Here is an 8,353-nt window from a genome sequence, read left to right as displayed (position 1 = left end):
AAGTATTAACTTCTAAAATGTAGTTTTCAAAGCTTGGAGAGAACAGCTGTGCTCCTGATTATCTCAGTATCAGTGTCATCATGCAAAACATACAGTCCATTTCTCTATCATCTATTTTCCCAGCTATGTTTCCACACACATGGATTTCAACTGTCTAATAGCTCCTATCTTTCATGTTCTTTTACCTTTCTCGAGGAACATACAGTGCCACTTTCCAACAACTAAAAGTGTTTGCTAGAATAAAGGCCAGATTCTGAACCATTCTGAGAGCATTCGACAAAGACAATCTTCAGAACTGCAGCATTCAAAGCCACTGGAGGCCTCCCAGTAACTCGAGACAGAGTGGTAGTATACAGTTTTCAGTGAAGCGATTTATAATACACTTAAGTGTTGTAGACAACATTTGAAACATTTCATGAAGAGCTTTTACAACTGCTATTGTGCGATGAGCTCACAACATTTCTTGCCATAGAGCCCTGACATACTGTTCACAACACTTAATTCCCATTTCTTAAAAAAACTTTTAGTATTCTGCTTTAAGATAAACTTTAAAACATGAGATTAAAAGGAAACATTTTAACTTTCTTTGTAGAACTTTCCAATTGAAAGGCTTTTAACCTTTTTTCACCATTCCTTATGAAAGCTAGAAATTCATTTTAGTCTTGGAAATGAAAGCTGAGATTCTCTAGGTGCTTGCAATTGTAGCTTTAAGCTAACTACCAAGTACAAGAAAATAGCAGCGCATAGAAGGCAATCTGAGGCTTCAGGGTAATATTTGTTCTACTAGTTTTTGATGCACAAATAAAACATCTACTTAGCAGGCTTAGGAAGTACTGTTAACACCCTCCTTTTTTTCCCAGTTTAGCTGTAGCTCTCTATAATAAAAGAGAAAGAGGTAAAAAGATTTAAAAACATGTATCACTACCTCCTTCCTTTCTCTTTTTCTGTCACTACCCTCTTTGTCTTGCTTCTCTGAATGCATGTAGCTGCTTAAGCAGGGTGGAAAGGGCGTAAAGGAATAGAGGGGTTAAAAGGTTGTGATCTGTAAGCCAAGTAGCATTGATAAAGCTAATTGTGCATGGGACATTCTTGCACAGGTGTTTTGGATGTATAAGGTGCTACATGAGAGATAATCAAGAGAGTAATGAATGTATTCATTATGATATTGCTTAAGAGGCTTCAGGATTCCCAACTAAATTTGGTGAAGTGTTATGCTCAGTTGAAGCAGTTTGCAGCAGTTTGGCTGAACTTGTATCAAAACTAAAGTTTGATTCAAAAACATGCTTAGGAATAATTAACGAGTCAGTGGGGGAGCACCAGAGCCTTGTTCTGTACGTATCTCAAGAACAGGACAAAGGTGGCCAAGAGTTGTAGCCTGATGTACAGATGGCAGAAAGAAGAAGAGATGCTGTCCAGAGTTCTCCCAGGAGAGCACAGAAAGCCTGAGGGGGAAAGCTGCAACATGGCAACACTAACAGATGGTTTAATCCTTCCTTCTCCTTCCCACTACCTTCGGTGCATCTCTGAAATGTGTTCATGTACAAGCTATGTAGATGGAGTAGGACAGTTGGGGGTGTAAACAACTGGGACTCATAATGATACAGTTGCTGTGAGTATCCAAAAGAGGGTAAATAAGAGATCAAACTAAGGCAAAGCAACACAGGAACAGAGGGCAGCTTTGGGGCAGCTTTAAAAGGTGTGAGAAAATGTACATACTCCTGCATTTTTTGTGGCTCTGAAGTAATATTTTCTTTTAAGGCTGCAAGGAAACTGAAATTCAGACTGCTACACTGCTGAGCTGATGCAGGGTCATTGCCATGAATCCCAGTGTTAGCACACTTGATCTTGCTGAAATCAGACACCTAAATATGGATTAACTACAGCTTTCACATTACATATATTTAGTCCAGCTGCTTGAAGTTCTGCCTGTATTTAAACACCCTGGAAGAGGATGCTAACCAGTTCAACACCACAGTCTTCCTGCAACTGCAAAGCTGCCAGAAGCTTCTTGCAGGATTAATGTACAAGCTCAGCTCCATGGGACAAACTGTGCTGCTAGTTGAAGACATAAACCAGAGCACAAAGCCAGGAAAAAGCTCTCACAACTGACTACTCTGAAACACTGATCTAAACAGCTCAAGCTACTGATGTATGAAACATCACCAGGGTCACAGACCATAAAAAGAGATATTAACTGTAGGTGCCTCAGGATAAACTCATTCCCTAGAGATAACACAGAAGATCCAGTCATGCTGCTAATGCTGAGAGGTTTGGCAGAGAGCTTAAAAAAAAAGATTATTTGACTGTATCTAGGTTTCCAGGCTCTCCTGCATTTCTTTTCCTGCGCATTTTTGGTCAAACTGCAATCCAGGAACCATTTTTCTTTCATCATGTCTGCAGGTGGTAGGCCAAAAGGAGGTCCACTTTGGTAGTGCTAAAGCCACAGACTTCCCTGTGTTCATAGAATCACAGAATAGTTAGTGTTAGAAAGGACCTTAAGATCATAGAATCATAGAATAGTTGGGGTTGAAAAGGACCTTAAGATCATCTAGTACCAACCCTCCTGCCATGAGCAGGAACACCTCCCACTAAACCATGCCACCCAAGACTCCATCCAACCTGGCCTTGAACACCGCCAAGGATGGAGCATTCACAACCTCCCTGGGTAACCCATTCCAGTACCTCACCACCCTAACAGTAAAGAATTTCTTCCTTATATCCAATCTAAACTTCTCCTGCTTGAACCCATTACCCCATGTCCTGTCACTACAGTCCCTAATGAAGAGTTCCTCTGCAGCACCCTTACAGGCCCCCTTCAGATACTGGAAGGCTGCTATGAGGTCTCCACGCAGCCTTCTCTTCTCCAGGCTGAACAGCCGCAACGCCTTGTTGTTTTTCATGTGCCCTGGCATGCCTTCCAGGAGAATCTGCTCACAGATTTTGCCAGGCACTGACTGCTCTGTAATTCCCTGGGTCATCCATTTCCCCCTTCTTGAAAATGGGGGTTATATTTCCCTTTTTCCAGTCGTTGGGAGCTTCACCTGACTGCCATGATTGTTCAAATATGATGGACAGTGGCTTAGCAGCTTCATTCACCAGCTCCTTCAGGACCCGCAGATGGATTTCATCAGGTCCCATGGACTTCTGCACGTTCAGGTTCTTAAGATGGTCTTGAACCAAATCCTCTCCTACAGTGGGCTCAAAATCTTCATTCTCACAGTCCCTGCGTCCGCCTTCCAAGATTTGGGTGGTGTGGCCAGAGCCTTTGCTAGTGAAAATCGAGGCAAAGAAGTCATCCGAACCTCAGCCTTCTCCAAAGCCAAGGAAGCCAGTTCTCCTGATAGCTTCTGGAGGGGGGCTACATTGTTCCTAGTCTGTCTTTTATTCAATATGTACCTAGAGAATCCCTTCCTGTTATCCTTATCATCCCTAGCCAAGTCTAATTCTAACTGGGTCTTAGCTTTCCTAACCTGGTCCCAGCTTCCCTGACAACATCCCTGAATTTTTCCCAGGCCGACTGTCCTTGCTTCCACCTTTTATAAGACTCTTTTTTCCTGTGAACTTTCCTCAGCAGCTCCTTATCCATCCAAGGGTGTCTCCTGACCCTCCTGCTGCACTTCCTTCTAGTTGGGACACAACACTCCTGAGCTTGTAGCAGGTGATCCTTAAATATTAACCAAGAGTCTTGGGCCCTCCTGCCCTCTAGGGCTATATCCCATGGAACCTTGCTAAGCAGGTTCCTGAAGAGCCCAGAGTCTGTTCTCTTGAAGTCCATGGCAATGAGCTTACTGCATGCTCTTCTCACTGTCTTGAGGACCTCAAATTCGACCATCTCATTATCATTGCACTCAAGGCTTCCCTGGAGAGTCACATTTCCAACGAGCCCTTCCCTGTTGGTGAGCACGAGGTCAAGCAGGGCACCTCTTCTCATCGGCTCCTTTATTGCTTGCAGAAGGAAGTTGTCTTCCACACAATCGAGGAACCTCTTGGATTGCTTGTATCAGGATGTACCATTGCTCCAACAGATGTCAGAGTGATTGAAGTCCCCCACGAGAACAAGGGTCTTTGAGCGTGAGGCTGTTCCTATCTTTCAATAGAGAGCTTCATCCACAGGTTCCTCTTGATCAGACGGTCTGTAACAGATCCACACAGTAATGTCTCCCATCACTGTTCTCCCTTTAACCCTGACCCACAAACTCTCTATTGACTGCTCATCTGTCCCCAGAGTTCCATACTCTCCAGCCTATCCCTAACAGAAATAGCAACTACCCCACCCTACCTGCTGGGCCTGTCTTTTCTAAAAAGCCTGTAACCTTTCATTCCAACACTCCAGTCACAGGAGCCATCCCACCATGATTCTGTGATGCCTATTATATCATACCCCCGTAGACATGCACACATCTCTAATTCCTCTTGTTTGTTCCCCATACTACAGACGTTTGTATAGAGGCATCTGAGCTGAGCTCCAAATGAAGCTGGCTCATTGGCTGGATCAGCTGTGATATCTCTGTATTGCTCTGAGCATTTTTTATAGGTGCTGGCAACTGACTGGGTGTGTTGGGATGGAATAATGCCCCCTTCCCCCAACACATCTAGTTTAAAGCATCCTTGACCAGTCTGGCAAGCCTCCTACCAAAACCACTCTTCCCCTTTTTTATCAGAGCAGGTCCACCAGCCCCCAGTAGACCTGGCCTACTAAGTTGGGTCCCATGTTCTAGATGCCCAAACCCCTGACTATGGTACTACCCTTCTGTTTATTAATCTGGCCCATCCTCCTGGCCTTTTTAACATTCTCCCCTGTATCCTGGAGAACTGACGTAAAGACAATCTGAGCTCCAGAGTCCCTAACCACCTCTCCCAGGGCTCTGTAGGCCTTCTTTATGTTCTCTGGGCTACTGCTATCTGTATCACTAGCACCCACATGGATCACTAGAAGTGGGTAATAATCAGTGAGGCTTACTAGAGCAGGCAGCCTCTCTGCATCATCTCTGATCTGTGCCCCCGGCAGGCAACACAGCTCCCTTGAGACTGGGTCAGGCCTCTGGGTGCCTCTGTCCCTTTCAAAGTAGAGTCCTCTAGTACTATGACCCGCCGCTTTTTCCTGGCAGCACCAGTAGAGATCTTCTTTACCATTGCATCAGCCAGTTGTTTCTGGTGCAAGTGTTTCCTCATTAGCCCCCAGAAGGACAGCAAAGGGATTCTGGGTGGGGACAACAGATTTAGGAGGAAGAACCTTACTTTTAGTTGCCCACTTCCTCATTTTTTGTTGGATTTTTTCGTTGCTGTTTTACAGCTTCCTGGATTAACAGCCTCCTTCTTCCCTCCATGAGCTACAGTGGATGCTTGAGGCCTCTGCACAGCTGGGGCCTGGAACAAGCGGTCCTGCTTCCTCTCAGCTTCCCTGACATCTTTTAGCCTATTGACAGCATCCTGCAGCTCAGCCACCTGCTGCATCTACTTCCAATCCCCCCTCCATGGGCAGGGACACCTCACACTAGATTGTGGCACCCTCACTCATCATGTCACTCTGTCCAACCTGGACTTGAACACAACCCCTTGAACACAACTTCCTCCTTATATAAGATCTAAACTTCCCCTGTTTAAGTTTGAACCCATTACCCCTTCTCCTATCACTACAGTCCCTAATGAAGAGTTCATCCTCAGCATCCCTGTAGGCCCCCTTCAGATACTGGAAGGCTGCTATGAGGTCTCCACGCAGCCTTCTCTTCTCCAGGCTGAACAGCCCCAACTTTCTCAGCCTGTCTTCATACAGGAGGTGCTCCAGTCCGCTGATCATCCTCGTGGCCTCCTCTGGACTTGTTCCAACAGTTCCATGTCCTTTTTATGTTGAGGACACCAGCACTGCACACAATACTCCAAGTGAGGTCTCACGAGAGCAGAGTAGAGGGGCAGGATCACCTCCTCTGACCTGCTGGTCATGTTCCTTTTGATGCAGCCCAGAATACTGTTGGCTTTCTGGACTGCAAGTGCACACTGCCGGCTCATGTTCATTTTCTCATTGACCAACACCCCCAAGTCCTTCTCCGCGGGGCTGCTCTGAATCTCTTCTCTGCCCAACCTGTAGCTGTGCCTGGGATTGCTCTGACCCAGGTGTAGGACCTTGCACTTGGCATGGTTCTCTGCATATTTCACACAAGAGGGTGATGCCTTCGCACTGGAAACAAGCAAGAGGTAAGGGCACATTTATCATCTGCTCTGAGCATAAGTTAACCACCCCTTTCCCCATATTAATTTGTTGTAATTAAAAAATAAAGCAGTAAGTATAAGTTGATACTGATTGAAATAGCTTCCTGTTTCCACCTTGCAGATCCCACTGAAAATTGACACTTGTGATATAATGAGAAGGAAAATAGTTTTTGGAGATTTTTTTTTGGTTGGTTGGTTGGTTGGGTTTTTTTGTTGGGTTTGTTTTTTTTCACATGTGACAAGGTAACTCTTCCTAAGCCTGTACTTAGTCTGAAATTGTGTTTTAAAAAGATAAACCCGGGAGCTCATTACAAATGTTGCTCTCATCCTGAGTTACTCAGAAGCTCTGCAAAGGTCATATTAGCAGCAAACAGATGGTTTTAATCAGGGGTATAGCAGAAAACACAGATTAGTTTCTAATTAATAAAAAATTAAGTGGTCATCAGGGATGCTGGTTTAAGCTTCTTGGAAGATAACAGGCTACAGTTTTAAGCTTCCTCTCTTTTTACCACCTACCAAGTAAAGGTGTCCCTGAAGAAAGTTGCCCCTAACATACACAGTGAGAAAGGTCAGAACTTAGAGCTTACCTGAGTTTTAAAGTTTCAAGTAGTATAACTTATTAAAAGCTCATTTTCTATTTCCATGTCTTGTTCCTGTCCTGTGAACTTTTGCCCAGTTATAATATGATTCCTGCTCCCATGCAATGGCCTACCAAATCTCACAGATATCAGCACTGCTATTCTGCTCCTCTGAGCAACAGTTCAGGACACTTTACTGTTTAAGACCACTTTAATAGAGCTGTACTTCTGCTTACACAGCTGCATTTCCAGGACAACTCCACCAGAGATGGATTTTCATCAGTGTAACTTTCATCAGTGTAACAAAGCAGAGTTACCAGAAAGGAAGGGAAGCTAGTAGCTTGGGGAATCTGCTAGATGTAAACCTTGTGATTGTTTACACCAGAGTAAACCAATAAGATGGGGAATGCTGGGTGCAGAAGAACTGATACCAGAGTGAAGCCTGTGAGCTTAAGGACCCAAAAGATGAACTGACTAGGCAGATTCAAGAAATGCCACTTGGATTTGTTATATACACCATCCTTGCTGGGGCAAATACACCTTTCATGTATATAGCCTGATAGCTTTAGACTATATGAAACTGAGCACACACTACAAATGTTCTCCTATTCTGCTTTTGTGAAAAAATATTATTTTCACACTTTCCTGCAAATAGTTTTGCAGTTTGTATAGATCCCATTTGAATGATGTAAATCCTGAACAGAGTCTTAACATGAGGTTACAAGAAGCTTCATAAATTTCTAACTGTATTGGAGATTTGATGGGCAAAATCATAAAAATTAGTCTAAATTACATTTCAGAGCTGGACTCTCTACAGAGTGATGGATATGGCATTTAGGAATAGCATTTCTAAAAAAAAAATCAGTTGAAAAACACAACCTTTTACATCTGCGAAATAGTACTCCAAGTCTTTATCAAATCAGCAGTTTAGTCATTGTAACCTTTTGGCTGGCGCACTGCAGCATAATACACTATTGCTTTTAGTCCAGCTACATGCAAAATATGTCACAGTGTTTTTTGGATACAATCTCAAAGTACACTTACATAATCATTCCAAATAAATGCATTGGATCCTGAATTACCACTGATAGCTAAACCTGGAAGCACAACAGGACTGTCCCTACTCTCAAGAATGTCTCTTTCTTGTCCTAAACTAACCCAAATCTGTCTTTTAGATACTGCACCATATCCTGCAATATGTAATAAATATTGATTAAAAACTCCCAACCAAAATTTAAAAGGTTTTAGTTTTCATGGTTGCAGGACACCAACTAAAAGGAATGTAGTTCACTTGAGAACTGCAAAGATACATTGCCAGTAATGACAAGAGAACACAATGCAGAACAGCAGATAAATCATACACTAGAAAATTCACACGCTTCACCAATTTGAATAATTGATTTTTTGATATACCTGTATAAGCTGATGCAGGGAAAAGAAATGTCATCACTTACAAAGATAGTTATGCAATATGAAAATAACAGTTGTAAGCAAGATGAGGTTGGCACCAAGCTCATTGCTCCTCTATACGAATACATTTCTGTGTTCTCATGGGTGCATATAACTTG

Source organism: Melopsittacus undulatus, chromosome 4, assembly GCF_012275295.1.
Source record: "Melopsittacus undulatus isolate bMelUnd1 chromosome 4, bMelUnd1.mat.Z, whole genome shotgun sequence".
In the NCBI taxonomy this organism is placed as follows: domain Eukaryota; kingdom Metazoa; phylum Chordata; class Aves; order Psittaciformes; family Psittaculidae; genus Melopsittacus; species Melopsittacus undulatus.
The sequence above is the reverse complement of the archived record's forward strand: the minus strand, read 5'-3'. Positions refer to the sequence as shown.